This window comes from Pan troglodytes, chromosome 6 (assembly GCF_028858775.2).
Source record: "Pan troglodytes isolate AG18354 chromosome 6, NHGRI_mPanTro3-v2.0_pri, whole genome shotgun sequence".
In the NCBI taxonomy this organism is placed as follows: domain Eukaryota; kingdom Metazoa; phylum Chordata; class Mammalia; order Primates; family Hominidae; genus Pan; species Pan troglodytes.
The window spans coordinates 78,184,592-78,193,155 of NC_072404.2; positions in this window are offsets into that span (position 1 = coordinate 78,184,592).

Below are 8,564 nucleotides of genomic sequence, written 5' to 3' on the forward strand. Positions count from 1 at the left end.
CCAGCCTCTACAAAAGATTTTTTTAAAAAATAGCTAGGTATGGTGGTGCACACCTGTAGTCTGAGGCGGGAGGATCACTTGAGACTGGGATTTCGAGGCTGCACTCCAACCTGGGCAACAGAGGGAGACCTTATCTCTAAAAAATAATAATAAAATAAAAGAAGATGGACAGGGTGAGGTATGGTGCTTAGGGAAAGGAAAACCAGTCTTACAGGGAGTAGCCAAGAAATGGCTCTTCTCCTTTTGGAGAGAGCTATCTTTTCTAAGAAGCATTTGACTTTGGGATTTATTTCTCCATGCAGTGAACAACACGAGGATGAAATGAAGCTCCACCAAAACGAGCCCTGGCAGTCAGAGGCAATGGGGGGATGGAACTCCCTCTTAATGGGCAACCAAGAGTAGCACCTGGATTGGCGAGAAATGCAAACTGCCTGGAAGCAGAGCAGGGCAGGCTCCACCCACGGTGTATGACAGATGCGGATTTCCCAGGTGAAATGTAAACCGCCCCAGGAACTCTTACCGGCACCATCTCAGTGATCAGTTAACACCTGAGCATGTATTGTCACCACAGAGTTCCTTGCCTGAAAGTATATAAATTTTACTTAAGAAAAGAGCACTAGGCCAGGTGCAGTGGCTTAGTCCTGTAATCCCAGCACTTTGGGAGGCTGAGGCAGGCGGATCACTTGAGGTCAGTAGTTCAAGGCCAGCCTGGCCAACATGGTGAAACCCCGTCTCCACTAAAAATACAAAAATTAGCTGGGTGTGGTGGTGTGCACCTGTAGTTCCAGCTGCTGGGGAGGCTGAGGCATGGGAATCACTTGAACCCAGCAGTCAGAGGTTGCAGTAAGCGGAGATCAAGCCACTGCACTCCAGCCTGGGTGACAGAGCAAGACTCTGTCTCTAAAAATAATAATAATAATAAATAAATACATATATAAATAAATATAGTAAAATGTTGATAATAGAATTTAGGTAGTGGGTATGTAGGTATATACTGTACAACTCTTTCAATTTTTCTGAAAGTTTAAAAGTTTTCAAAATAAAATATGAGGGAAAGTGAATCTTAAAAGTTAAATAAGTACTTGTCTGAGGGGGGCGGATCACGAGGTCAGGAGATCGAGACCATCCTGGCTAATGTGGTGAAACCTCATCTCTACTAAAAATATAAAAACAAAATAAGCTGGGCATGGTGGCGGGCGCCTGTAGTCCCAGCTACTCGGGAGGCTGAGGCAGGAGAATGGTGTGAACCCGGGAGGCGGAGCTTGCAGTGAGCCGAGATGGTGCCACTGCACTCCAGCCTGGGGGCAGAGCGAGACTCCGTCTCAGAAAAAAAAAAAAAAAAAAAAGTTCAATAGGTACTCCCCAGGCAAACAAAATGAAGAAGGGCTAATCTAACACCATTTCAAACTTCCCAACCCTCATCTGCTTTTCCTGCTGTCTCTATAAAGCTTGGCAGCTAAATATTTACTTACCTCCCTCACTGCTAGGGGTAGACACATGGCATGGTTCTGGTCAGTGAGACATTAAGGGAACTCTACTGGGCTTTTTGGGGAAAGTTTTCACTTAGTTGGTACTGCCCCTTCCTGACTTGAATACAAACATGGTATCTGGAGCTGCAGCAGCCCTTGCAACTGCAAAGGAAAATCTAAAAGAATCCAACTCCCACCCTGGCCTTATTAAGCCACAAAACCAATGTTAGCAGCTACCCATCTCCAGACTTGCTGGCTGTGTTAGAAAAATAAACCCTTATTTGTTTTAGCCACTGTTAGTCAAGTTTTCTGTTACTTGCAGCTGAAACATTCTGAGCAGAGGCAGAAGTGTAAAACCACCTGGTTTTCAGGTAATTGCAAGCAATTTGATGGCTACAGCCAGAGTCTGGGGACAAAAATGTGAATCAAGAGATGGAGCCAAAGAGGTAGGAAGAGGCCAGATCCTGCAGGGCTGTTTGCTATTCTGGGGACTTCAAATTCTCTGAAAGTAGCGCAGCTTGGGGGAAACCTGTTCAGATTCCCTTTCACAGCCATGATTCTTAAGCTTTTGTAAAGATCAGAATCATCTGGGATTGAAAATATACAGTTCCCAAGCCCCACAGCCACAGGCAGAGATTCTGATTGTAGCTGTCAGAATCACACCCATATCCCTCCAACTTCTCCTCCTTTTTTTGAGACAGTCCATTTTTTTTGTGCACACTGGATTACAGTGGTGCAATCATGGCTCATTGAACTTCTGGGCTCAAGCCATCTTCCCACCTCAGCCTCCCAGGTAGCTGGGACTACAGGTACATGAAACCATGCCCAGCTAATTTTTTTTTTTTTTTTTTGGTAGAGACGGCATCTCACTGTGTTGCCCAGGCTGATCTTGAACTCTTGGGCTCAAATGGTCCTCCTACCTCCAGCCTCCCCAGTAGCTGAAACTACAGATGTGCCACCACCATGCCTGGCTAATTATTTTATTTAATTTTTTGTACAGAGAAGGTCTCACAGTGTTGCCCAGGCTGGTCTCAAACTCCTACATAACCCCTCCTTTATGGGGAGCTTCCATGACTAGTCCCTGAACACTAAAGATTCCTACCTTTGTATCTCTGTGTCTTTCTGCCAGGGGATTTTCTCTGGTCACAGAAGCATGCTGTGTGCACACACAAGGCAGGCCAGAATTATCAGGGAGTCCACGCCCCCAGCAGCAACCTTCAACCAATGAGAAACAGGAGCTCCAGCTTCCTTGCTTGTCAGTGAGACACTACTGAGGTGCCTTGCAGTCTCTCAGGAGGTCCCCTTGGGGCTGACCCTCAGGTGGCCATGGTGATAAATAACCTTCTCATTAATATAGCCTTTATTGCTTTTCCTTCCTTCCTTCCCCACTTCCCTTCTCCAGACCCCTTTCAGGGAGCTATTGGGATCATCTCTCAAGTAAACTCCTGGCACTCAAATCCTTGTCTAAGCCTCTGCTTCAGCAGAACCCAAAGTAAGACACTGATTCAAAATACTTGGAATGCAGGCCGGACATGGCGGCTCACACCTGGAATCTCAATGCTTTGGGAGGCCAAGGCAGGAGGATCACTTAAGGCCAGGAGTTTGAGACCAACCTGGGCAGCATAGTGAGACCCCATCTCTACGAAAATTAATAAAAAGTAGCCAGGCATAGTGGTGTGCACCTGTAGTCCCAACTACTCAAGAGGCTGAGGTAGGAGCATCACTTGAGCCAGGAGTTAGAGACTGCAATGAGCCATGATCATGCCACTGCACTCCATCCTGGGTGATAGGATGAGACCCCATCTCTATAAGAAATTTATTATTATTATTATTATTATTTTTATTATTTTGAGACAGAGTCTTGCTCTGTCACCCAGGCTGGAGCACAGTGGCACGATCTTGGCTCACTGCAAGCTCCGCCTCCCAGGTTCACGCCATTCTCCTGCCTCAGCCTCCCAAGTAGCTGGGACTACAGGCGCCCACCACCATGCCTGGCTAATTTTTTGTATTTTTAGTAGAGGCGGGGTTTCACTGTGTTGGCCATGATGGTCTCGATCTCCTGACCTCGTGATCCTCCCGCCTTGGCCTCCCAAAGTGCTGGGATTACAGGCTTGAGCCACTGGGCCTGGCCTGTATAAGAAATTTAAAAATTAGCTGGATGGTATCATGAACCCGTAGTCCAGGAGGCTGAGGCAGAAGGGTCACTTGAGCCCCAGAAGGTCAAGGCTGCAGTGAGCCGTGATAGCTGCATTCCAACCTGGGTGACAGAGCAAAACCCTGTCTCACACACACACACACACACACACACACACAATGCTTGGGGTGGGGCACAGGACTCTGCATTTAACCATCATCACTCTCTAAGAACTCAGATATGCATACTCAACCTCTATCCCTCTGCCCCAAGTAAATTTTCCTATTGACGCTGTCAGACAAATTTGTAGATTAGACTGAAATTCCTCAGTGACAAGCAGATTTTTCAGTTGAGTTGAGACCAAGAGATTTAGCAAATTCTCTAGCTAATTCAGTTAATCTATGAAAAGTTTCCAAACATAAGCATTTTCAAACATAAGACCTAAGTACAAATCAGCTTATGACATGGAAAGTAATAACCAGGATATTGTCAAAACCCTACTACATAAATAAGGATAAAGAATCCTAAATGTTCCTTATCTCATAACACCCAGAATAAATTTGTCTAAATTAATTAATATTTAGTATCTATTCTTTCGGTTGCTTTCAAATGAGAAATTTATCTTTCACAGAAAAAGAGAGGAAAAGTTTATCTTAGTTGAAGCAATGATACTAATAGTGTTTAGGGATTAGGTAAAAATTGTCCCGTGTTGCTTTAATATTTCCTTACCAGGAAAAGAGATGGCCAATTTTTTTTTTTTTGAGGCAGGATCTTGCTCTGCTGCCCAGGCTGGAGTGCAGTGGCGCAATCTCTGCTCACTGCAATCTCCACCTCCAGGGTTCAAGAGATTCTCCTGCCTCAGCCTCCCAAGTAACTGGGACTACAGTCATACACCACCACGCCCAGCTAATTTTTGTATTTTTAGTAGAGATGGGTTTTCACCATGTTGGCACGGATGGTCTCGAACTCCTGACTTCAAGAGATCCACCTTCCTTGGCCTCCCAAAGTGCTGGGATTACAGACTGAGCCATCACGCCTGGCCATGGCCAAATATTGTTATACCATCATTCGTTCTCAAATCAGGATTCTGAGAGGAGGAGCTGATGGGGAAGAAAAGGACATAAGAGAGGTCAGAGTGGAAAATGTTCTTGAGTTCATCTAATGAGACAATCCTCTCCAGATGAGTGGACCAAAGCAAGTAATATAATGTCCCATTATCGTAAGCTATGGCTTATGAGGGTTTTTTGGTTTGGTTTTTTGTTTTGTTTTGTTTTTTGAGATGGAGTCTCACTCTGTTGCCCATGCTGGAGTGCAGAGGTGCAATCTTAGCTCACTACAGCCTCCACCTCCCGGGTCCAAGCAATTCTCCTGCCTCGCCTCCCGAGTAGCTGGGACTAAAGGCGCACGTCACCACACCAGCTAATTTTTGTATTTTTAGTACAGATGGGGTTTCACCATGTTGGCCAGGCTGATCTCGAGCTCCTGACCTCAGGTGATCTGCCTGCCTCAGCCTCCCAAAGTGCTGGGATTACAGGCGTGAGCCACCACGCCTGGCCGGGTTTTGTTTTTAGAGACAGGGTTTCATTGTGTCAACCAGGCTGGAGTGCAGTGGCACAATCATAGCTCACATCAGCCTCAAACTCCTGGACTCAAATGATCCTCCAGCCTCAGCCTCCCAAGTAGCTGGGACTACAGGCACACACCACCATGCCCAGATAATTTATATTTTTGTAGCGATAGGGTCTTGCTATATTGCCCAGGCTAGTCCCAAACTCCTACACTCAAGCAATCTTCTTAGGCCTCCCAAAATGCTACAATTACAGGTGTAAGCCACCATGCCATGCCTAATTTTGTTTTGTTTTGTTTTGTTTTTATTTTTTGTTTTGTTTGTTTGTTGTTGTTGTTTTAGAGTCAAGTTCTCACTATATTGCCCAGGCTGGTCTCGAACTCCTAAGCTCTGGCCAACCTCCTGTCTCAGCCTCCCAAACTGCTGGGATTAGAGGCATGAGCCACCATGCCAGCTTGTTTTGTTCGTATATCTAGTTCCCACATGGGCTAAAGTGGAATTCAAAGGAATTTTCCCTCAGGTGCCTTCACAGGCCTGGGGATGCTGGTGGTTGTCTTATGAAAACTACAAATAATTTTAATTAATTGAGGTCATGTAGACAGCACCCAACTCATCCTGAAAACATAACAAGCCCCCACTTACTTGGTTAGTTGTTCTCCTCTTGACTGAATTAGTTGAGCCAGTGTGTATAACTTGAACAGGTAAGATCTTTTGTTTTGTTTTGTTTTTGAGGTGGAGTCTGGAGACTTGCTCTGTTACCCAGGCTGCAGTACAGTGGCACAATCTTGGCTCACTGCAACCTCTGCCTCCCAGGTTCAAGCAATTCTCCCGCTTCAGCCTCCTGAGTAGCTGGGACTACAGGCATGTGCCACCATGCCCGCTTAATTTTTGTATCTTCAGTAGAGATGGGGTTTCACCTTGTTGGCCAGGCTGGTCTCTAACTCCTGACCTCAAGTGATCTGCCCGCCTCAGCCTCCCAAAGTGCTGGGATTACAGGCGCTAGCCACCATGCTGGGCAACTTGGACAGGTAAGATCAGAAAGATGCTTGTAGCCCTCTCAAGTTTTAAGGAGAGAAATTACACTACTATATACATCCCAATATATCACATGATGCTTTTTACCTATTCCATTTTGTTTTGTTATCTTGTCAGTCTTTCAGGTAGGACTAGCTTTTTTATCCTAATTAGACAATTACACATCATGATACACTAATTTGTTAACCTATGTTCACAAATCATTTAATTACCACTGCTGGCTTTGATGTGCTGTTACTATTCGGTTATGGGAGTAAATAATTCAACAGCTAACAGAAAGAAACTCATTATTTTCTGAGAGATATTGTTGTTATTTTCAGTGTTTTAAAAACACTTTAATCAAAACTTTAAAAATACTTCAATCAAAACTTTAAAAAAATATTACGTTGTTTTTATAGTAGTAAGTAAAAGAGTATTCATTGCTTTCATATAAATAATTATTTAGAGGACCAAATAACAGCTCCTGAAATTCACAATGAATAGAATCCTTTTTAAATTTTTTTTACTTTTACTTTTACTACTTTTTTAGACAGGGGTCTCACTCTGTCACTCAGGCTGGAGTGTAATGGCAAGATCATAGCTCACTGCAGCCTTGAACTCCTGGGTTCAAGCAATTCTTCAACCTCTGCCTCCCGAATAGCTGGGGCTACAGGTGCATACCACTACACTTGGCTAACCTTTTAATTTTTTTTTTTTAGAAACAGGGTCTTGCTGTATTGTCCAGACTGGTCATGAACTCCTGGCCTCAAGCCATCCTCCCACCTCAGCCTCCCAAAGTGCTGGGATTACAGGAATGAGCCACTTCACTTGGCTGAATAAGATTCTTTTTTTTTTTTTTTTTTGAGATGGAGTCTCGTTCTGTTGCCCAGGCTGGAGTGCAGTGGTGTGATCTTGGCTCACTGCAAGCTCTGCCTCCCAGGTTCACGCCATTCTCCTGCCTCAGCCTCCCGAGTAGCTGGCACTACAGGTGCCCGCCACCACGCCCAGCTAATTTTTTGTATTTTTATTAGAGACGGGGTTTCACTATTAGCCAGGATAGTCTCGATCTCCTGACCTCGTGATCCGCCCACCTCGGCCTCCCAAAGTGCTGGGATTACATGTGTAAGCCACCGCGCCTCGCCAGGATTCTTAAAGTAAACTAATTTTTTGTTCTTCAGGCCAATTCACAGACAATCTCCCATGATGGTATAATTTTTTTAATGCAGCGTCTAATATTGATTTGTGAAGCACTTTGATGACTGGAGACAAGAGGAGCAATCTCCTTCCCATTTGATGCTGCTATCTACTGTCACTCAAACTTTCTTGATCTTCTAGAATCATTCATTCCATTTGGTAAGCACTCTGGGTCGCTGCCACATCCTGGGAGCTGTAGGTGCTTTGGGGTTCTTTCCCTTCCTCCTTGATGAATGGGGAAACCAGGCTGCCAGGTGCAAACTCCCAGCAGGTTTCACAACTGTTTCTGCTAGGAGTTTGCATTCAGGATCAATAATATCATTACGCGTTTCTGTGCAAACATCAAAATTACTCTATGCAATTAAGCTCCTACCTTTGCTGCACTCCCCCAGAAAGAAAATATCCTAAGAGAGGAGGAGAGGTTTCTATGTGAAGCTTTGTGATAATATTATTGACCCATATTGTCATTTACTGCATAACATATGCACATTTAGACTGGTTTGTTTGTTGGTTTGTTTTTGGTTTGATTTTGTTTTTTTTGAGACGAAGTCTTGCTATGTTGCCCAGGCTGGAGTGCAGTGGCACAATCTTGGCTCACTGCAACCTCCGCCTCCTGGGTTCAAGTGATTCTCCTACCTCAGCCTCCTGAGTAGCTGGGATTACAGGCGTGTGCCACCACGCCCCGCTAATTCTGTATATTTTTAGTAGAGATGGAGTTTCACTATGTTGGCCAGGCTGGTCTCAAACTCCTGACCTCAAGTGGTTTACCCGCCTCGGCCTCCCAAAGTGCTGGGATTACAGGTGTGAACCACTGGGTCTGGCCTCTGTTTTTTTGTTTTTTTGAGACAGGGTTTCACTCTGTCACCCAGGTTGGAGTGCAGTGGCGCAATCATGGCTCACTGCATCCTCCGCCTCCCAGGCTCAAGTGATCCTCCCACTTCAGCCTCCTGAGTAGCTGGAACTACAGGCTTGTGCCACGATGCCTAGCTAATTTTTTTGTATTTTTTGTAGTGATGGGGTTTTGCCATGTTGCCCCAGGCTGGTCTTGAACTCCTGAGCTCAGCCATCCACCCACCTCGGCCTCCCAAAGTGCTGGGATTACAGGCATGAGGCACCGCAACCAGCTTCAAACTGTTTTTTATCTTTTAGGTTCTTGTCGTTTCTCTTCAACTATACTGTGAATTTC